We start from the raw sequence: 23,932 nt of genomic DNA, 5'->3' as shown, positions 1-23,932 counted from the left end.
TCATTGAAGGTTTGTTTCTCACTTGATGATGTAGGATCTTCACATGAGGCTTTGTAAGCACCACTTGACTTGTTGTGAAGTTCCTCCTTATCCTTGAGTGACATCTCATGAGCAACAATTCTTCCTGTGACTTCTGTTGGCTTGAGATTCTTGTAATTGGGCATCATTTGGATCAATGTGCACACGGTATCATATTTTCCATCCAATGCTCTTAGGATCTTCTTGATGATGAATCTGTCGGTCATCTCTTCACTTCCTAAGCCCGCAATCTCATTTGTGATAAGAGCAAGCCTAGAGTACATTTCAGCGACACCTTCACCATCCTTCATTTTGAACTTGTCAAGTTGACTTTGGAGCACATCCAATTTGGATTCTTTGACGGAGTCGGTACCTTCGTGCATATCAATCAAAGTATCCCAAATTTCCTTTGCATTCTCAAGACGGCTGATTTTGTTGAATTCTTCGGGGGCACAATCCGTTGAAGAGGATATTACAAGCTTGAGCGTTGTATTGCAGCATCTTCAATTCATCCGCGCTAGCTTCACGGTTCGGTTCTCTCCCATCAAAGAATTCACCTTGCAAGCCGATACACACAATAGCCCAAATGGCGGGGTTATGTCCGAGAATATGCATTTCATCTTATGCTTCCAACTAGCAAAATTAGTGCCATCAAAGTACGGACCTCTACAGTGATAATTTCCCTCACTAGATGCCATACTCTCCTAGGTTGTGAAACCAAGGCTATGACCACCAAAAGCTATGGAAATCAAAGCAAATGGAGACCAAGGCTCTGATACCACTTGTAGGACCTTGAAGTATGTCTAGAGGGGGGGGTGATTAGACTACTTGACCAATTAAAAACTTAACCTTTTCCCAATTTTAGTCTTTGGCAGATTTTAGCTATCTTAGCACAAGTCAAGCAATCTTCACACAATTCAAGCAAGCATGCAAAGAGTATATGAGCAGCGGAAAGTAAAGCATGCAACTTGGAAGAATGTAAAGGGTAGGGTTTGGAGAATTCAAACACAATTGGAGACACGGATGTTTTTGTCGTGGTTCCGATAGGTGGTGCTATCGTACATCCACGTTGATGGAGACTTCAACCCACGAAGGGTAACGGTTGTGCGAGTCCATAGAGGGCTCCACCCAAGAAGGGTCCACGAAGAAGCAACCTTGTCTATCCCACCATGGCCATCGCCCATGAAGGACTTGCCTCACTAGCGGTAGATCTTCACGAAGTAGGCGATCTCCTTGCCTTACAAACTCCTTGGTTCAACTCCACAATCTTGTCGGAGGCTCCCAAGTGACACCTAGCCAATCTAGGAGACACCACTCTCCAAGAAGTAACAAATGGTGTGTTGATGATGAACTCCTTGCTCTTGTGCTTCAAATGATAGTCTCCCCAACACTCAACTCTCTCCCACAGGATTTGGATCTGGTGGAAAGAAGATTTGAGTGGAAAGCAACTTGGGGAAGGCTAGAGATCAAGATTCATATGGTAGGAATGGAATATCTTGGCCTCAACACATGAGTAGGTAGTTCTCTCTCAGAAATAGGATGCTGGAAGTGTAGGCTTGTTCTGATGGCTCTCTCCATGAATGAAGAGGAGGTGGAGGGGTATATATAGCCTCCACACAAAATCTAACCGTTACACACAATTTACCAATCTCGGTGGGACCGAATTGAACAACTTGGTCGGACCGATTCAGTAAACAATGTGACCGTTAGGGTTTTCGGTGGGACCGACATGCAACTCGGTAGGACCGATATGGTTAGGGTTAGGGCATAACGTAATCTCGGTGAGACCGATTACACAAACTCGGTGGGACCGATTTTGGTAATAAGCTAACCAGAGAGTTGGTCAGGTAAACTCGGTGGGACCTGTTCGCTCTTTTCGGTGGGACTGAAATGTTACAAAAAGGAAACAGAGAGTTTACATTACAATCTCGGTGGGACCGATTTCTCACTTCGGTTAGACCGAAACGTTACGAAGAAAAACAAAGAGATTACAATCCCATCTCGGTGAGACCGAGATCCCTATCGGTGAGACCGATTTGCCTAGGGTTTGTGGCAGTGGCTATGACATCTGAACTCGGTGGCGCCGGATAGAAAGAATCGGTGGCGCCGAGTTTGCCTTTTGGTTTGGGTCATATGTGGATATGAGAAAGTAGTTGAGGGTTTTTGGAGTATATCACTAAGAACTGTGGAGCAAGAAACTCATTAAGCAACACCTCATCCCTCCTTGATAGTATTGGCTTTTCCTATAGACTCAATGTGATCTTGGATCACTAAAATATAAAATGTAGAGTCTTGACCTTTTGAGCTTGAGCCAATCCTTTTATCCTTAGTATTTTGAGGGATCCACTTTCCTCATCCATGCCATGCCATTCATTGAGCTTTTCCTGAAATATTTGTCTTAGAATAGTATTAGCTCAATGAGTTATATGTTGTTAGGAATTACCAAAACCACCTAGGGATAGTTGCACTTTTAGGGGATCTCTCAGCAGAGGAACCCAACGCAATTGACGAATGAAATCATTGAGGAAATCAAGGAGTGGAAGAAGGCTGGAGCAGGAGGGATACATAGGTTAGAGAGAGAGTAGCTAGTTTTGATCTGTAGGTGTGGGTGTTGGTGGTGTGTTCTGGACGTTGTTCGCAACGGTGGGAGCCTCTTGTAAATTGACTTGCTTTCTTCTATAAAAATATGGTACACTATTGGCGTACTCTCGAAAAAAATAACCAGATACCTTGTTAGTACCAAATCCACACAATTACATGCAACGTAAAACCTAGTCTAAATCTTCGCGAACGCTTGTTCGCCTCCATGCTCGTCCAAGTTTGACGGACGGTCGAGCCCCCTGGAGTGAAGGTGCGGTCGCCGACGAGAAAGAGTAGGACATGAGACACAGACCGGCTCATGGGACTTGAAGTGACGCCATCTCCCATGCCCTACTCTTCCTCATCAGAGCCCGTGGCCTGGATATTGCCGGTCGATGTGAGGTCCACGATAGACCCCTCGTGGTTGGAGCCCCACACCTCCACCATGACACAGTTGCTGTGTCAGGGGTGCTAGTCACCTGTACCGGCTTCAGAGTGGCATGCAACTCCGCCTCCACGCCATCTGCCTCGCATGGCAGGCACGCCACTCCATGGCAGCGGATGTGCCATGAGTCATGTTGGCGTTTACCTCACTCTCGGAGCCCGTGTGGGTTTACGCGCCACTGAAGGGGTTGTGTCGCCCCCACAACATTGGGGCGCTAGATGGATCGTACCACCTCCAGCGAGGCAGCGGGCAAGCGCCTCTCGCCACCACGACCGATGGATCCAAGTGCCTTTTGCGGGGACGCGATGGATTCCCATCGGACCGAGTCCGACCGCTCACAGTCAGACTTCTCCCGGAAGCGGCAAAGAGCAATGCAGATGGCCATCTCCTCCGGACCTCATGGGACGAGGTCCAAGACCATGGTCCGGGAGAGGCCAGACTCGGATCCGCTGCCCACTGATACATCTCCAACGTATCTATAATTTTTTATTGTTTCATACTATTATATTATCAATCTGGTATGCTTTGTATGCCATTTTGTACCATTTTTGGGAATTGACCTATTAACTTAGTGCCAAGTGTCTTTCTGCTTTTTGTGTATTTCTTTGTTTCACACGAAAACATACCAAACAAAGTCCAAACAGATGAAACTTTACAGTGATTTATTATAATATAGGTAGGGTATGGCTTTTCCTAAAATAATCTCTAGATGATCTCTAAAAAAGTTGTACACTATTAAAATTTAGGTACTAAAGGCCTAAACACGACCTTTCTCGTCCACCAGAGGCTACAAAGGAGTTTATTTTTTAGTCCTCGCGAGGAAAGCACCTCTCCCTGTGCCACCACTCCCCCTCGCCTGCACCACATCGTATCCGTCGACACCCAAATCCACCCACTACGCACTCCTACCTCTGACGAAGCTTCCAATTGGGTGGAGCAGCCCCGAAATGGCGGGATCCAACCGTCCTAGGTTGCCGCCTGTGATTCGAAGGACGGATCCACGATGCGGCACACAACCGACCCGCGATCGATGCGATGTCGCCCTCCATGCCGCTCCTTCAACACCGACCTACCGCTGCCACTGTCGAAAAATAAGTACCAAGACCTGCAACAACAACCATGGGGGACATGGGGGTTTGAAATCAAAGGCACTAACAATGGCGTTCGGTACTGGCTAGGATCTCACCAATCGGTGGAGCTCGCGGCGAGGGCGTACGACATCAAGGTAGTGATGCTCTACGCCTACAAAGAGAAACGCAACTTCTCCAATGGCACACGAAACGTCCCAACGCCCGTACAAATCGACCAATGAGTGGTCTACCGCCACAAGGTATGGGAGAACTAGGAGGTGTTCGAGCAGCTCGAGGAGGCATGCACATACGAAGAGTACATGGCCGACCTCCGGTGGATGCATCCGGGGACCATCGCCGAGGAGCGCCAGCTGCTCGAGATGTACCAGAAGGGGGTTCACAATGCCGAGGAGGACATGCCATGCGGAAGGAGGAGGTCCGAGGCTAGTTTATGCATTGCGGTTTGAACTAAATTATGCTATCTACGAGTATATCTGTGTTTGTGATGTAGTTTGAATCAAACCGAGCTATAAATGTTCAAATATGTGTCCATATAAGTGATAAGGGTCCATATAAGGGCCTACATTTTAAGAGATCGTCAGAGTTGCACTAAATTACTTTAGCTTATTTAGTCATTTGAAATTATGATTATGCTTTGATTCCTGGTTAAGAAGAAGGTCATTTTACATTCATACAACCAATCTACTTATGTGTTATTCTACTTCAAGCTATATGTGATTACGAGTTGAGGCTATATATTTGTTGATCCTATCATATTTGTTATCGCACTTCAGGCAAATTGATGGAGTATGAGAAGTCCAAAAATTGAAATGTTAAGGAGAATGCAACTGCAAATATTGAAAAAAAATGTCTAGAACCTGTTGCTTTAAAACTTACTGGCTGTGTGACATTATTGTTTACGAACTGATGTCTTGTGACCTTAAATCTATGAATAATACCCATGTATACCAGCATGAAATACTTAAAGCTCTCAAGAAGGCCCTGCCACAGAAGCTGGATGATTGAGGCTCTAAAACATTCTATGGCAGAGCTTGACGGAGCTACTTACTACAACATCGAGGTAGTGTCGCAATTGTTCATTGCGCACAGCTGAAAAACACCCTGCTACTTGTGAGTTGCATTGGAATTTTCCCCGAAGAGGAAGGGTGAACAATATAGTAGCGGATAGTATTTCCCTCAGTGAGAACCAAGGTTGTCGAACCAATAGGAGTACCACGCAAATGCCTAATAAACTGTACATGCACACACAAGAGTAAATACTTGCACCCAACACGGGCAAGAGGCAGGGACGGTGCCAGGATTCTACCATAGGGGGGGCGAAGACAATGGCGCAAGAGATTTTTATTCCACTAGGTTAATCCGCTATTCACTAATTTCTTGATAGAATTAACTAGCCTGTTACAACGATAAGAGGAAAAAGAGATATCAAATATGAGTACTAATAGAAAGACAACTGTCCCTTAAAAAAATAGAAAGACAACGACATGACAGATGTAGATTCATGAAATTTTACTAGTGATATTTTTTTTATTCGGAGCTCGCATATCAATTAAATTATGATCCGGCTATTACCTTGATTCTTGGAATCCTCATATTCACCATTTACTCCAAAAGGACATGCTTGAAAAATTGTTAAAACGACAATGTCTTTGCCAAAATCCCATTGAGCATGGGCCCATGTAAGTACTTGCGAATGAGGAAGGTACCTAGCGAAAATTAAATCAATGTTACAAAACCATTTGGGACTAGCAATATGCAGCGATCCGGACAAGACTTTGATGAAGTAACTACGGGTGGAATAGATTATTAATAAGAGAATGTAAATTGGTAAAGGATTTTGATTTTTTGTATGGCCTCCTATATTGAATAGAGGGTAAAAATCCTTCGGTTCTGCATCGAATGATGCCCACAACAAGCTACTATTTCAGAGTTTTAAGATCTAAACACATGCTTGGCTACAAAAGGCGAAAATGCAACAACATAACCATCTGTAAGTTAATAGAGCACAATTACACCACCTTTCATTCTTCACTAATCCATTCAATGGACCACCATCCATGTTGGATGAATATAGCCACTAAGTGATAAAAGAACCCATAGTTAGTTATTTTTGCATGGCCTAAGCAGAAAATCAAGAGCTCAACAATTGTAAAAGTTATGTGTTTTGGACATATAATCACTTGTAATGTCTAGAAGGGTTCATATTAGGAGTTCATCTTAGTACTCCCAATGTACATACTTTGTATGATTATACTTCTAATCGGATCTGAAAACAAATTACCTTTTCCCTTTGTGTTGTTGCCGCTCAACCGCCGTGTGCCCGGGCTGCAGGCTGCCGCAACCGGCGCCGTGTCCGTGGATCGGCGTAACGGCGCCTACCTGTCCCGGTGTCTCCTTTCCTTCTCTGCTTCTCGATGGCGGCGGCGCGGCGCGATGGAGAGATCCCATCAGAGTAGATCGCAGCATGACTTGGAAACGAACATACGTCCAGCGATACGACGTGTGGGTTCGTGCTGTAACGAACCGGGCCTCCTTGTGTTTCCACCATGGCCTGCTTGGCGTTTAATGGGCTGTACCAGTACATGGGCTGAGAATTCATGCTAATTACCACGGCCGAGCGGAATAGGGGGGGCGAAGCATGTTACGTACATGTACGCAAGCAGAAATATCAGGGAAAACCTGATCACTATCGAGGGACGACTCAATCGTTAAGGGGGGGTCTCGCCCCCCCTTAATCCATCCCTGGCAAGAGGGTTGTCATTCCCTTGAACTCATTACTTGTAAGGATTAAATTTGGTAATGGTAGATAGATAAACTGCAAAGTAAAATAAAAGAAATAAAATTGTAACAAGGTATCTTTGATTTTTTTAATATGATTAAAATAGACTCGGGGGCCATATTTTTCACTAGAGGCTTATCTCATAAAAGTAGCATACGGTGGTAGACGAATTACTGTTGGGCAATTGATAGAAAACATGTAGTTTTAATGATATTCATGGCAATGATCATGTATATAGGCATTACATCCGTGACAAGTATACCAACTCCTACCTGCATCTACTACTATTACTTTACCAATCGACCGACTCCTGCCTGCATCTATCGTATTAAGTTCATGACAAACAGAGTAATGCTTTAAGCAAGATGACATGATGTAGATAGAATAAAACCAAGCAATATGATTAAACCCCGTCGTTTTACCCTTAATGGCAACAATGCAATACGTGCCCCGCTATCGCTTCTCTCACTGGGTGAGGACACCGCATGGTTGAATACACTACAAAGCACCTCTCCTATTGAAGATAAATTAATCTAGTTGGCCAAACCAAACGGATAGATCAAAGAGAAATGCAGAGTTGTAACAGTCATGCATAATAAAATTCAGCAAAGTCTTAATTACTTTCAATGAATATTCCAATCATAAACCCCAATTAATCGGATCTCAACAAACACACTACAAAAAAAGATTACATTGAATTGATCTCCGAAGAGAACATTGTATTGAAGATCAAAGAGAGACAAGAAGCCATCTACCTAATCACTATGGACCCATAGGTCTGCGGTAAACTACTCACACATCATCGAAGGTGCAACAAGGTTGATGTAGAAGCCCTCCATGATCGCTTCCCCCACTGATACGTCTCCGTCGTATATACTTTTCCAAACACTTTTGCTCTTGTTAGAGCATCTCCAATAGCCGCGCGGCATGCTAAAAAACTATTTGCAGTGCACAGATCGCCTATTTTTGCATGGCGCGGTGCACTTTCTTAGCTGCTGCTGCAAAGTTTAGCGCACGCGAGCCGCTCCAGCAGACGCACTAAACTACAGCGCGCGTGAGCAGCCGACACTTGCCATATGTTGAGTTTTGGAGATGATGATGTTTGAAACATGAAAACAAAAACATGAAACAAAGACATTAAACCCAAACAAGTTCATGACATAAAATTTCACATTCATGCCCACAACATCATCCAACCAAGTTCAAAATCCGAACGAAGTTCATGACAAAGTTCACACGAACGAATGGCACATCTCAATAATCATGCATCATCCTCGTCTTCGTCCTCTTCTTCCTCCGATTCATCTTCATCATCTGAAGACGATTCTTCCTCCTCCTCTTCATTGTCGCACGCCGCATCATCATGTGGAGCTTGGAAGGTGTTGGCAAGATCTTCAACGGAAGGTGTGTGATGAGGCACACAGGAAGACATTCCGCCCATGCCGCCCAGAGGTGCTCCCATGCCTCCCATGAGAGATGTAAAGCTCATGCCTCCCATGGTAGCTCTAAAGCCACCCATGCCTTACATGGTAGCTCCTAAGCCACCCATGCCACTCATTCCACCCATGGTAGCTCTGAAGCCACCAATGCCTCCCATGCCGCCAATGCCACCGCCTCCCATGCCGCCCATGCGACCACCACCCATGCCGCCCGTGCCACCGCCAACCATGGCTCTTTTTTGGACCAAGACTTCTTCATGGGCAAGATTGACGTACTCATTTTGCTTCTAGATTGTCCGTGATGAACAAGTACTTCTCCCATTCCAACAACCTAGCTCGCTCCTCCATTGCCACCTTCCTCTCCTCCAATTCCACCTTCCTCTCCTCGGCCGCCACCCTCCTCTCCTTGGTCGCCAACCTCCTCTCCTCATCTGCGGCATCTTGGTTCCTTGCCATCTTCCTCACCTCGTTCGTTTCCTTTCTTGCCTTCACAATAGCTTCCATAGCATTTTTGAGCTCGTCATCTCCTTTCCTCTTCTTCTTTTCTTTTGCGTCTTTCTTGCATCCATCCGGTCTTTTTGGCTTGGAGTATGAAACCAAGTTTGGTGTAGGGCTTCTCTTGCCGTCATCACTTGATGCCTCCTCCTCCTCATCATCCAAATCAATAGTTCGCTTGCGTTTGTTGCTCTCACCAACATCATCGATACCATCATGCTTCTTCCATTTCTCATCATCCTTCAATTCTTCATAGCAATGAGGCAAGGTAAATGGTCTCCATTTCTTGATCTTCCCTTTCTTGGTCTTCTTCTCCTCTCCTTTGAACAAGTTTTGTGCAATATTGAGCTACATAAAAACAAAACAAGTTAGCACTACAAACACCAAGAAGAAGCATGATGAACATCTATGGAATGACACTTACCCTATCTATATTATTAGTGCCACTTGGGTTCAACTTGTCAACCCCCTTAAGTGCGGCCGCCCACCTTTGACAATCTCGGTTTATTGTCGACCACCGGGAGCGAAGAGATATTTTCGAGCGGTCAATTCCACTTCTGTTATGTAGATCAAAGTGCTCCTTCATCCGGTTCCAATATGCATCTCTACTTTGATCCCCTCCAACGACGGGATCCCTCGACATTTGCAACCAAGTATTGCATAGCAAGATGTCTTCATTCATGGTGTAGTTGCCTCCTCTTCCTTTTGGTGCGTCGACGATGCCCTCACCACCCTCGTCCACCTCAAACTCATGATCACCGAAAAGCATGTCATTGGTTTGAGACCGATGAGAATTTTTGGAGCCAACAACCATAGTTGACATATATGCCTCATCGTTCAAACTACAAAGTACATACAATGAAGCAAATAAGCTATCCATATGGGCATTCAAAAAACAACAAAAAAAGTTGGCAAAATTTTACACCTTGGGGGCATTTCATCGAACACCTTGTGCGCGTCGGCCGCCGGCTCAACAAGTGAGCTTGCCAGCGCTTCGTTAGCTGTCGCGTCCGTCGCACGCCCTGCAAGCTTCTTCCTCGAAGGCTTAGAGGAGCCGTCCGCTGCGTTGTTCTTATTCATGGATACCTTGCCCTTCTTCGCCTGCGCCGCATTTGGGAGCTTCGAGAGGGGGGCACATGGCTTCACGGCGGGCGCCGGCGCATCGCTACCCACCGGCGTGGTTGTCCGTGGCGGCATGAAAAGGCCATGCGATACCGGTGCTTGGAGGAGCACCGACGAAGGCGAAGCCAAAGCTCCCCGCGCTATGGTTTGCAGCGGCGATGGCGGTGACGGCGGCGGAGGGGTAACGAGTGTAGGAAGGGATGAGGTGGGTGCCGGCGCGGCCGCCCATCGGGTCAATTCACCGGCGGCGACATGAGCGGGGAGAAAGTGGAGCGGCGAAGAGAGTGCGACGCGAGCGCTCGAGTGAGCGGCGCGCGAAAGCGGGCCCACCAAATAAACAACGCACGATGGCGATTCGGACCGCGTGCTGAACTCTTTATGCCGCGCGCGCGGTTATTGCGCCTCCACTGGAGCTCGGTTAGCGATTGCGCACATGCTAAAAACCACAAATTTGCGGCGCGACGCTTATATAGCGCGGCTGTTGGAGATGCTCTTATGGACTCTAATTTGCATGATTTGAATGAAACTAACTCGGACCTGTTTTCAGCAGAATTACCTGGTGTTGTTTTTGTGTAGAAATAAAAATTCTTGGAATTGGACGAAACTTTTTGGAGATCTTTTATGGAATAAATAAAAAATACTAGAGACATGACCCACAAGAGGGGGCCACCTGCTTCCCACAAGGCACCAGGGCGCGCCCACCCCCTTGGGCGCGCCCTGGTGGTTTGTGGAGCCCATGTGGCTCCGTTGACCCTAATTCCAACGCTATAAATTTAGACTTCCCGAGAAATATAAGGGAAGACGTTTCATCATGTTTTACGATACGGAGCCACCGCCATCGCCTGTTCTTCAGGGCTGAACCAAAGTACGTTTGGGGCTCAAGAGAGGGAGATTAGTCGCCATCATCATCACCAACCCTTCTTCATCACCAATTTCGTGATGCTCACCACTAGGAGTGAGTAATTCCTTCGTAATCTTGCTGGACAGTGATGGGATTCGATGGGATTTATCATGTAATCGAGTCCGTTTGTTAGGGTTTGATCCCTACTATCCACTATGTTCTGAGATTGATGTTCCTATGACTATGCTATGCTTAATGCTTGTCACCAGGGCCTGAGTGCCATGATTTCAGATCTGAACCCTCTATGTTTTCATGAATATATTTGAGTTCTTGATCCTACCTGCTAGTCATATGCACTTGTTGTTTTTCTGAACCATAGACCCCATAGTGACAATTGCGTGGGATACTCTCCGGGGATGACTGTAATTCAAGGAGTTCATGCACTCACCATGTGTTAATGCTTTGTTCTGGTTCTCTATTAAAAGGTGGCCTTAATATCCCTTATTTTCCTTAAGGACCCCGCTACCACGGGAGGATAGGATAGAAGATGCCATGCAAGTTCTTATCATAAGCACATATGACTATATACTGAATACATGCCTATATTTTATTGATGAATTGGAGCCAGTTCTATGTCGCCCTAGGTTATAACTGTTACATGATGAATGTCATCCAATATAATTATCCATCACCAATCCAATGCCTATGACTTTCACATACCGATCTTGCTAAGTTATTGCTGTTGTTGCTACTACTATTATAATCACTATAAAAATGTTGTTGTTATCATTACTGTTACTATTGCTATTGTTACCGCTGCTATCAAATTACCATGCTACGGTGCTATTGATCACTCTGTTGCAGATATTTAGTTCTCCAGGTGTGGTTGAATTGACAACTCTACTGCTAATACTTGCAAATATTCTTTGGCTCCCCTTGTGTTAAATCAATATATTTGGGTTGAATACTCTACCCTCAAAAACTGTTGCGATTTCCTATACTTGTGGGTTATAAAGACCTTTTTCTGGTGCTATTGTCGAGGAGCATAACTTTATTTGCTGAGTCACTTGGGATTTATATCTGTTGAGCACTATGAAGAATCTGAAGGATGATAGAACCAAGGTCGTTCCCTCTTAAGATGAAGGGAGGTAAGGAACTGCCATCTAGCTCTGCACTTGATTCACCTTCTTTTAAGTAAGCTTGCAACAACACCACCTGCTATAATTCTGATATGTCGCAAGTAATTGATGATTCTACTTCTTCTATGAATGATGCTATTGATGATTCTAGTACTATGCCTGATGATACTATGCCACTACGTGAATTTTTTGATAAACAAATTGCTAGAGCTAAAGAATTTGAAAATTCTGAAACCAATGAAATTACTAAAACTGATGAAATTTATGGTTCACCTATTAGGCCTAGTTATCCTACAATTGAACACTACAAAAAAGACACATCCGTGACATTTTGGGTCAAACAAAAAAATTATGTCATGCTTATGACACTTCTATGACGATAATTGTGACAAAACCTGGTATCATCATAGATGTGGTGGTCTCCTACTTCTATGACAAAAATCATGATAGAAAATGGGCTTTTCGTCCTGGGCGGGCCGGAGAAGCAGCTGCATGATGTTCTTTGGGCCGTCCATGACGAAAAAAACCATGGTAGAAGCGAGGGCGAGGAAAATATCGGGGATTTCCCGATTACGGTGGGTGGTCGGGGACGAGCAATGCACGTTTCTCTCATACACGTACACGCGTGTGTGAGGCATTGGGATCTAACTGAACCCGAGCAAGGTGTTCGCCTACTGAACCTGAGCGATTACACTGGCTACACGTTACTGAACCCGAGCGATCGATCGATCCTTGGCTGTTAACTGAACCCGATCGAGCGATTCCTTCACTACTGCTGCTAACTGAAGCTGATTGAACCTGCTGCCTCTTGATGAACAGTGAGCGTTGTTGGGGGTTGGATGAATAGTTCCTGGTGGGGGTTGGATGAACAGGACCCCGTGGTAGTAGAGGTCGTTGCCACTGGATGAACATGACCCCGATCGAGCCGGTTGGGAGTGGATGAACATGACCCCATGGAGGGCTGGTTGAACAGTAGCCGGTGGAGGGATGGATGAACAGTAGCCTGTGGAGGGGTGGTTGAACAATAGCCGGTGGAGGCTAGATGAACAGGAGCCCGTGGATAAATAGTAGTTGGTGGAGGCAGGAGGGAGATGCCGTGGATGAACAGTCGTAGGTGGAGGCTGGAGGAGGTCAATGATGGATGAATAGTAGCTCATGGAGGCTGGAGCGAAGTAGATGGTGGATGAACAGTAGCCCGTGGATTCCTGTTTTACGGTACGCCACACCCCTCTCGATGAATATGACCCCCGTTTCGACCGTAGGAGGTCGAAGTGAAGTCCGTTTCCTCCGTTTTGAAGTATGCCACATCCCTCCCGATCAATAGGACCCCGTTTCGATCGTAGGAGGTCGAAGAGAAGTCCATTTTCTCTGTTTTGCGGTACACCACACCCCTCCCGGTGAACAGGATCCCATTTTGACCATAGGCGGTCGAACAAAAGGCCGTTTCCTTCGTTCTGCAGTACGCCAGGCCTTGTTTCGGCTGTTCCGTCCAAGCCAGTTGGCTCCCGATAAACACGATGCATTCCGTTGCCTCCCGATGAACACGACGACGCAGTTTCTCCGTTCTGACCCAGCCGGTTGGCTACCGATGAACAGGACGCCGTCGCGGCTCTCTGCTACCTCTCCATGTGCACGGGCCCTGTCCATACGTATGCGCGAGTAGGTGTTCGAGACCCCGCTTGTACGTACGTACATGACCATATTTACTTTCTTGCACCCTGGATGCATGTACATGTACACGATATTGACGGGAATGCGTGACATGCTACATCCGTGCCTCTACTACCAAGACACGTGCCCTTCCTTACTCGGCCACGGTTCATCGTCGCAGCCTACAGACAGACCGATTAACTAGTATGTACGTACACGTTCGCGACCAGAATGACAATGCTACGTATGCTTCGACCAGGTGGGTCCTGACTGTCAGGAAGGATAAGGAGGCACTTCCTTGCATGCGAAGTTATTACTGGTGGGTCCCAACTGTCAGGGGGAGAATCATTTCCCCCATAATATGGACGCACTTCCTTGCGTGCGAAGATGTAGTTGGTGGGTCCCAGTAGTTAGGGGGGAAATGTTTTTTTCGTGAAATATGGTGGCCCATCCGGTGGGTCCCTGCTGTCACGTGGAGGAATATTTTTTACACATAATAAGGTTGCACTTCCTTGCTGCGGCCGTGGACCCAGCTGTCAGCCTCTCCATGTACAATACTCTTCTGATGGAAGTCGTTCCTTGATCACGCCACGTCGAGAGCACCAAGGCGGTGGACGACAACGAGGCCTAGGAAGGGGATGACGCGGAGTCGGGGAAGACACGACAGTGGATGCCCACGCGGAGAGGAGTACGAGGGTTGACTAGTTCGGCTGCGGTGTGAGGCTGTCGTCACCGCAGAATAACAGGGTTGTGGGTGAGTAGAGGGATGGCTTGGCCAGAGGTTGGAGTAGAATGGGACGGTGAGGCCTGCGCGGTAGCAAATCCGGCCACGGGAGGCAGGAGCAGGCGACACGACCGGCGCTGGTTTGGGCGGCTGGAGCAAGAAGACCAGAGGTTGAAGAAGCACTACGACCGTTGGATGGACATCGTACGGTCACTGGAGCTAGAATCGTTCATATTGAGTAAGTTGACAAAGCCATCTGTACGCATCAATTTAGTAGGGCCATAAGTCAGCCTCCAAATCTGGTGGGACCCAGCTATCATGGGGAGCACTCGTTATTTTTCTCTTAGTAAGGAGGCACTTCCTTCCGTGCCAAGATATAGCTGGTGGGTCCCAGCTGTCATTGGGAGGATTCATTCTTTTTGGCGTAATAAGGAGGTACTTGCTTGCGTGCGGCCATGGACCATGTGGGTCCCAACTGTCAGCCTCTCCATGTACATCCCTCTTCCGATGTTGTCATTTGTTGACAACATTGACCACGCTGTGCCGTGAACACCTGCACAATGGACGACGGCGAGACCCAGGAAGGGAATGACCCGGAGGCGGCGAAGCCATAGCAGTGGGGGGTGTGGGTGAGTAGAGGGATGGCCTGGCCAGCGGTGGGATTAGTAGGGGTGGTGAGGCATGCATGGCAGCACAGCCGACCACGGGAGGCGGGAGCAGGCGGCCCCGCCGGCACTGGATTTGGCAGTTGGAGCAAGAAGATCAGAGATTGAAGAAGCACGACGGCCGTTAGATTGACATCCAACAGTTACGTCTACTAGAATCGTTTGTTGATGTATATAATAAGTAAAAAAATCTTGCATATGCATCAACTTAATAGGCCCTCAAGTCAGACCATTCCCTATTTTTTAATAATTTACAACTCATTGCAACTTCTTATGCAATTTATTGCAGTCCGTTTTTTTGTTGACTAGATCCAGGGTTAAAAATTTAAACAAAATTTCGCATATTTTGGTGGGGTCCAAACTATTTTTAATACCGAAATGTCGAGCCAGATTTAAAGTACTTTGAAGATATATTTAAATTGGGTTAAAGCCCAATGAAATTGGAACCTGAAAATGTGAAAAAATCAGAAATTGTAAAGTAATTGCCAAATTGTCATATGTTTTTTATATTTACATCCCATTTCATATTACTTTCAAGATTTGCAGTCATCTTGAAAGAGTTGTAGCCCATCAGGGCATAGAAAATAAGTAGGCATAGATTGGGTATTCTTTAGAAAAAATAAACTGGGCTCATTTTCACAAAGAAAAAATAGCTGGGCTAGTCATGTGGTGAACATAAAATATAAGCCTGGGCTAGACGGGCCAGAGCCCAGTTGAAACCCTCCTCCGTCAACAATAACAAAAAAATACTGCTCGAGCAACTATGTCCTAGGTGTCAGCCGATCTTGTGTTGTTCTCTTGTCTATTGACTATATACGCTGACAATGTTGTGGGTCCCAGATGTCAAGAAACCACTAGGAGGAAGCATTTTCATTTTCTATATGCTGACAGTGGAGAATATAAAAAATAAGTAACTTGCTTGCGTACGGCCATGGACATGATGGGTCCCAACTGTCATCCTCTCCACGTATAATCCTCTCCCAATTCATCTTGTTGGTTGACCATGTTGACAACATGAGAGGGCAGTGCCGTGGCGAGCGCACCAAAGCACGTGGAGGACAATGGCAAGGCCTTGGACACCAGCATTAAAAATTTAGGAGACGATGGGGCGGCGATGCGTGCGCTGAGGCGCAGCCAGCCGTGGTAGGTGGAAGCACGCGGCCCCATCAGTGTTGGTTTGGTTTTGGCGGCTGAAAGAAGATGAGACTGAAGAAACACGACAGACTGTAAAAGCAGTAGGAGTACTTAACAACCTTAACTGAAACCAACAGGGGCACTTAACAACCATAGCTGAAAGTAGTATGAGTACTTATACAGGTTCGACCGTACAAAGCACGCCTCGAACAGTGCTACTTTTCCTACAGTTAACCAAGGGTGAGGCCACCAAGCCCCAGGAGAAGGCTGAGGCGCCACCCCGCGTATCCACAACCTTCTGAAAGCGACTTCATCTCGTAGTGTGATCAATAAACATGATATTCACTTTAGAGCCATGGAAAAGCATGAGCATAACCTTCTGTCCTATTCTCCAAGATGGGTGTGCCTTCATTATTTGAGACCACCCATGAATAAGTATCTTTTCACCTCCAAGGGGAATGCAGTAGGTCGACATAAACACCATGTTGTGACCAAGCGCAAGTCTGACCCGACCATGGTCACGCATCTATATAGGAACTATAGAACTGGGCAGTTTCTGTTTCAAGAAGATCACAGCTGTAAAACTGTGTATAAGCAAGATTTTATGAACAACATAAATAATAGAAAACACCTCGTACCATAAGTTTCTCGACATAGTTGGACCTGTTCAACGTGTGTACCAGTGGCACACATATCCCACGTGGCCTTCCACCATTGAAATGTCCCACAAGGACCTCAAGACGATCAATAAAGTGTAGGAACTTGTGGATGTCGTCTCAGTCAACTTTAGTGCCATCAGTAACAGTCGAGTTCTTATAGAATAACAAACAGGTAGCGTGCTTAACTTTGAAATAACCTACACGTGTCACCAATTGTAAGAAATATTAGTTAGAAGTAGCATCTTGGTGAGAGAAGGGAATCACAAATCATTGCTACTTCTAAAGTTAAATTGTGATTAGTTAGACAGAATAGGTGGATTAAGAAGTAATCAAGGAAACAAGCAAGAACCAGATACAAAACTAACATGGATGAACTAATGGAATGACATCGGGGTGTAAGATCACAGTGAAGATGAGACCAGGTTCTGCTATTTCCATCAACATTCGTGCGCCAACTTTTAGTCTGTAATACTTGAGAAAGTTTATCCAAGTCCGGCCATAAAAAAAGCAGCGATCTTCTTAGTTCATGAACCCAACTCGGAACTTATATCCATGGCTTGTCTTCAATGTGACCATTAAACAGGTGTATTCAGTTATGGCAAGGCTGACCATCTTGAGTACATGTGGTTTGGCAAAGCAAGGAATACACTGCAAGAAAAATAATATGAGAACACAATGTATTCGCTATCCAAATCTAGAAATAATTTCCTCCTTCACGTCAGTGTTGACCATGGTACTAATATCTTTGTCCAAATATAGCAATCCAAATTTCCAAATTAGTCGATAGCATGTTCAAAAACTCCCACCCCCCGGATAGAAAAGAGGATTCTAGGAACATACTGTGAGCGTTTTGAAATCCTGTGTTAGGATGAGAAGGAAAAAGTGTGGCGTCTCGCCGAGGGTGCAGAAACCTGTAGAGTCCTCGCACTTTGGGCACTGCAAATGAAACACACTAGATTTAGTAGGAAGAAAAATGCATCAATGACGGCTGCTGCCATCCTAGGATTACCCGCGACCAAGGGACTTGGATTTCTCGGGGATGGATGAAGAATTCGTACCTGGTTCTCCATGAGAAAACCCTATGCAATCGCCAAAGAGGGGTTTTTCTCTGAACAAGCAGACGAGGGAGAAGGGGATTCAGGTCCAGTGAGGGGGGGTTTTCTCTGAACAAGTAGACGAGGGAGAAGGGGATTCAGGCCCAATGAAATATTGCTGCTTCGTCCATCCAGCTTACTACTAAAGCTGGAAAGGTGTTTTTTTTGTGATTTGATGGCTCATTGGGAATTACTATGGTGCTACGACTGGGGTGAGTCTACATGCAGTTGTGCACTCTAATTTGGTGCATGGCACGTGGACCCCGTTGCCGGATGCCCCACTATCGGCGAAAGAAGGTAGAAAGGCAGGAGTAACTAGTTACACATAAATATATTTTTGACAAAGAGATTCTCCCCCTATAAAGAAATATAAAAATATTTTATATCACAACTTTATACATAAGAAAAATTAAGGGGAATATATATAACATAATATGGGGGTTAAGCTGAGAATATAATACTCGGATAGGCTCACGGTTCTGGACTTTGGGCCACATGCCGGTGGGCCTGCATGTTTGGCGGCCCATGTGTTATACCTCAATGCATTTCATATTGCAAGCAATCGGTACGACACAGGTTTTAGATGCTGTCGCAAGGCAAATACAGAAAATTGAATAAAGCACGACAATTGTTAGAATGAAATCGAAAGACAGTTCCTAACCAGCAACCAGAGTTGCAATTCTATCAACGATATCCTACGTGATAAACAATACTATAGTACTACTTATACACACATGACACTTGTTTCACCATGCCATATTATTACATCAAAATCTCTTGGAGGATAGATTAGTTCAGCAGTTGCGTGCTACTACTGAAGAATTTCAAAGTGGATTTGGACCAACTCTCCTTGCCGAGAAAGTTTGATTTTGACATTATCCCCTACCGCAAGATTTGATTTAGATTCCAACCTTGACCGTCCTTTAGCATCAATCATCATGCGGCCATCCTTTGTAATTACGGTATATTGAGCAAGTTCATTCACACCAAGGTTGCGCATGGTAAGAGAAACTTGGCCATGGTCGCCCGGATTGTTGAACGACTACCTCGTTGCTCTAGGAATTCTCTGTTTGCAAACAAGAAGACATACACAAATAGTTAGATCAACATAGTGAATCATGTGAAACAACATGGAAAGAAAAAAGAATGAAGCACTTGGGCGGCTAATGCTTACCAAGAAGGTGGATATGTCGGTTTTTGTAAGGACTTTGGTATATACAGTGCGAATTGCAGCCCAGTCTGTTGCCGGTGCAACAACTGGTTCCATTGCCTCTGCACGGCCCAGAGAAGATGCAAGTGCAACTTCAAGTGTTGGTGCAGGTGCCAGAGCCGTTGCTGGTTCCCGTGCCGGTGCGACTGGTAGTGCCGCTACTGCTGCCGAAGATGGTGCTCCTTGTGGAGCTGGTGCTGGTGTCGGAGAAGGTGCCGATGTCGATGCCCGATCCTCTGGTAGATCAGCCTGATCTGCTGACGCGGTCGATGCCCAATCCTCAGGTGGATCAGACTAAGCTGCTGCCTCTGTCAGTGCTAGAGCAAGTGCCATCAGAGAAGGTGCCGGTGCTCGATCCGTTGATGAAGGTGGTACCGATGTGCGAGACAACAACGATCATCTCTGGTCTGCTATGATCAGCTTTATAACTTGACTAGGCTCTGTGACCTTGATCAAGTCTTTTTCTTCATTTCTTTTAAATGCGAGCAGGACTAATTGTGGTGTGTTTGTTAAACCAAACTGCAATTCATCACAGGGATTCAGATTGTACTCAGACAACAGACCGATCCAATTGTGTCCAGTAATATAAGTGATGGATAGTGCCTTCATTACTGACACGACATAAGATGTGAAACCTGCAAAAAAATCATCATAGAGCAAGTCAGATGGTTTATTCTGTGAGAAATGTCACATGGCAAAACCTGCATCGTAAAATTGCACCAAAAGTAAGAAAACATGACATTAAATCAATAAGATTTAGACAGTAAATCAATAAGATTTACTTGATGTGCACGAGTGAATCCTTACCAAGAAATCACTATGTTCAAGTTGTAAATAAAAGATTGATCATTCAATTATGCATGGCATGTAGGTCCCCTGCTTACTCCCACAAGCAGGACAGTCCAAAGGTCCTGACAAATCATATGGACCGAACATCCATGGGAGTGGAAATCCTGGTGGGTGCGATAAATCCTACAATGCATACAAATATTGGAGTGTAACCATAATTGATAAACCATCCTCACAAAAAAGATGATCTAGATACTTAAAAATATACAGACTAAATTGAGTTGACAGACATTAACATAGACTGTTCTCAGGACTCACCAGACAACAAAAGTGGCAATACTAAACAATACAGGGTTCACACACACAAATCAAGTACGAAACAATAGTACTTACTACAGACAAGCAAAGTTGCACTAATTAAACTCTGCAGACTATTTCTTGCTACCGACCTACAGGATGTGCCCCGCATAACTGACTAGGCCATGGACTTGGTGAGATATGTCTACCAGCACCATCACCATCTTGTCAACCTTGGAGAACCTGATAGAGTGGTCTTTCCACTCATAAACATGACGATGAAGACAGTTCGCATCAGATTTGTCGGGAAGCTTTACAAGAACCGCACCCTTTGTAATCAAAGGCACAAACAGGAAATTGTTGTGATGAAGTACACCCTCGAGAACATGCGTGACAACAATGCTACTAGAAAACACTAGTTCAGGACACGTGGCAACAAGGACACATCAGCTGGATAGTTTAGCAGTAGAACTCATCCTCAGGTCTTCCAGTTCACACGGTGTTAGGGATATAACTATTGAGTATGACCCGCCCAGGAGGGGCAGGGTCATGCCACTAGTGAGTTAATGATGAAGAGGCCTGGTAAGGTCCAGAAGAGTTGAATATGGCGGTTCATGAAGCAAGCCTGTTGGAGGCCCAAGACCCAGAGGCGACTAGAGGCCCAGAGGGATGAGCCGCCGTATGTTTAACTTGTTCCATAAGGCAAGTTTTGTTAGAAACTGAGCCGGTCATGTTGTGTGAACCGGTCGGGACTCTGTAAGCCGCCAGGCCTCAACCTGTGTATATAAAGGTGAGACCCGACGACGGGTTAAACTTAAGAAACAATCAATCGAGTACTAGGTCAAGCGTATTTGCTCCCTGGTAATCGAAACACAAGCAATACAATCGAAAGCAGGAGTAGGCTTTTACCTCGTTGAGAGGGGCTGAACCTGGGTAAAACTCTTTGTGTCCTTTGTCCTATTTAACCCCTTTAAGCTAACCTAGCTGCGATGGCTCCACACCTATGTCGTTTTGCTAGGGCATCTGCCGTGTTAAATCCACGATAGTTGGCGCCCACCATGGGGCCAGAGCATGGTGGTTTCAAGTTCTTGAAGGGCAACTTCCTAGGGATCAAGGGATACGCCGTGGGCCTGATGATCAAGAGTCTCCGTTGCAAGATCTACATTGATGACACAGGCTGGGGTCCCGAGGCCGATTCAATCGAATATGGGTACCGGGTCCCGTTCAGCAGAATTCATGTCTTCATCGGCAAGATCGGCAAGTTGAAGCCTAAGCCGTACACCTGCACCGAGATCACTAAGACGACTCAGCGCGCGTGATCTGCCAAGGTTCAAGCCGCCCTAAAGCGTGCTTTTGTGGGCTTTACTCAAGGAGTGGATCTTGAGGGAGGATTTGTGTCCGGTGGAGAGACGACCATCAAATCGGGCAATGAGTCCTCAACCGGTGAGACCAATTCCATGTATCAGTTGCAAGATGATAGGCTTGGGGGCTGTTTAGATGGCGACAGTATTTCGGACCCCTGTGAGACGCCGAACCGGGTTGCGATCTTCATGGCCGGCACGCAACCGGTGCAGAATTCCTCAACTATGGCAGCAATGATTTCTGGTTCAGCAGCCGCTGCGGCAGCTGGGGCACGAGGCCCATGCGCCCGCCGGCTCAAATTTTATCTGAACTATTGGAGGCCTTGGCAACTTTGCTAACGGGAAGTAACCCTGACAAACCAAGCACATCATAACGTGGACATTGCGAAGTTGCATGATGAGATAGCTCAGGCTAAGGAGGACCTTAACGCTGAAAATACCAGGATGGCAACTGAGCGAGCTGCCTTGGAGGTGCAATCGCAGTGGATTCAAGCAGAAAACTTTTGCTTGAGCTTGGATCAGAATGCATCAAACGCTATTTTTAATAGGAGATACCAGAGTCGTCTGCCTCACGAGTTCGATGCAAGAAATCTCTTCAATACGCCTGGAGCAGGACCAAGTAACCCACCCGGCATGACCCGGGGCCCTGAAGCACCTGGGACCGGAGCGGTGGCTCAACCCCATGTGGCAGATCCAGCTCGTGTCAATTTGACCCTGCCTCAGTGAGTCTCCACACCTCCGGGTCACTTCTCTAACCCGTTGGACAATGTAATCGCCACGGTGTCATGACCGGCAGCTCTCCTAGTGACAGGAGAGAGTCTTGAGGCGGTCGAGGCTCGTAAAGCCGTATAACTTCCTCAAACGGCGGTGGCTCAATAGGCGGCTTACTCCTACAGCCACGATCGAATCCACTCGACTCCATGTCCGAGTCGAAGCTACAACCAGCACATGGAGTCATCGGCAGTTTCGAACAGTGAGCGGCATCGTAACCAGCCCCGTGGGCATGACTCGCCACGGGCTGATAACCATGCTCAATTGTTGGTAGATCAAGCATGGGCTCGCTGTGAGGTGGAGCTGGTGGCTCAGTTGGCGGTTTGAGCAACCTCAGTTACACCCTTTGACGTCCATAGAAGCTGGGGTAACTTCCAGGATGGTGGGTGGGCCGTGCTTAGTGTCGGCTCTACGCAATGAGTGGTTCCCCAAAGACTTCAAGGGCCCTCGAAAAGTACCCAATTACACAGCGGATCAACCCCCATAGGCTTGGATAGATATCTATGAGATGGCCATTGAGATGTTGGATGTCAATGATGCTGCATGCGCTAAGCATTTCACCATGATGCTAGATGGGCCAGCTCATACCTAGTTGAAGGGATTGCCCCCTAACTCTGTTAGATCATGGGATGAATCGAAGGCGTGTTTTATTCAAAATTTCAAGGATACATGCAAGTAGCCCATGTTGATTCTTGATTTAGACACTTGTGTCTAGAGTGAGGGTGAATCAACTGCTCATTGGGTACGCCGGATCTCGGCCATTATCCACTCATCAGACAGCATAAATGCCAGCTCAGCTGTCCTAATTTTGGAGAAAAAATGTCGTTTCCTAAGGTTGGAAAAAGCGGTAGGCATAAGTGAGGCTGTTGGCCTTCGCCTAGTGCCTAGGCGGTAATATAGTTTTAATCATAGTGTATTTGTGATTATTATATGGGTGCTGATATTAGTTTAGGGCATATAAATAAGTTAATTACTGTCTACTGCCATTGGAATATAACCCGTTTGGCATATCAGTGCAGTATGGGGCAGGATTTCTTGCTTGGGTAGGCAATTCCTTGCTTGCCCTGCCTAGACGTCCATTTATGCCCTAGGCAAGTGACACGTCTCCGTCGTATCTATAATTTTTGATTGTTCCATGCCAATATTCTACAACTTTCATATACTTTTGGCAACTTTTTATATTATTTTTGGGACTAACATATTGATCCAGTGCCCAGTGCCAGTTCTTGTCTGTTGCATGTTTTATGTTTCGCAGAAAATCAATATCAAACGGAGTCCAAACGAGATAAAAACGAACGGAGAATTATTTTGGAATATTTGGGATTTTCCGGAGGAAGAATCAACCCGAAACAGTGTCCGAGGTGGCCACAAGACACGGGGCGCGCCCTCCCCCCTGAGCGTGCCCTGGACTCTCGTGGGCCACCCGTAAGGCGGTTAATGCCCTTCTTTTGCCGCAAGAAAGCTAATTTTATGAGAAAAATCTGCACGAAAGATTCACCCCAATCGGAGTTACGGATCTCCAGATATAAAGGAAACGATGAAGGGGCAGAAACAGAGAACGCAGAAACAGAGAGATAGATCCAATCTCGGAGGGGCTCTCGCCCCTCCCAAGCCATGGGAGCCAAGGAC

Source organism: Triticum aestivum, chromosome 6B (assembly GCF_018294505.1).
Source record: "Triticum aestivum cultivar Chinese Spring chromosome 6B, IWGSC CS RefSeq v2.1, whole genome shotgun sequence".
In the NCBI taxonomy this organism is placed as follows: Eukaryota; Viridiplantae; Streptophyta; class Magnoliopsida; order Poales; family Poaceae; genus Triticum; species Triticum aestivum.
The sequence above is the reverse complement of the archived record's forward strand: the minus strand, read 5'-3'. Positions refer to the sequence as shown.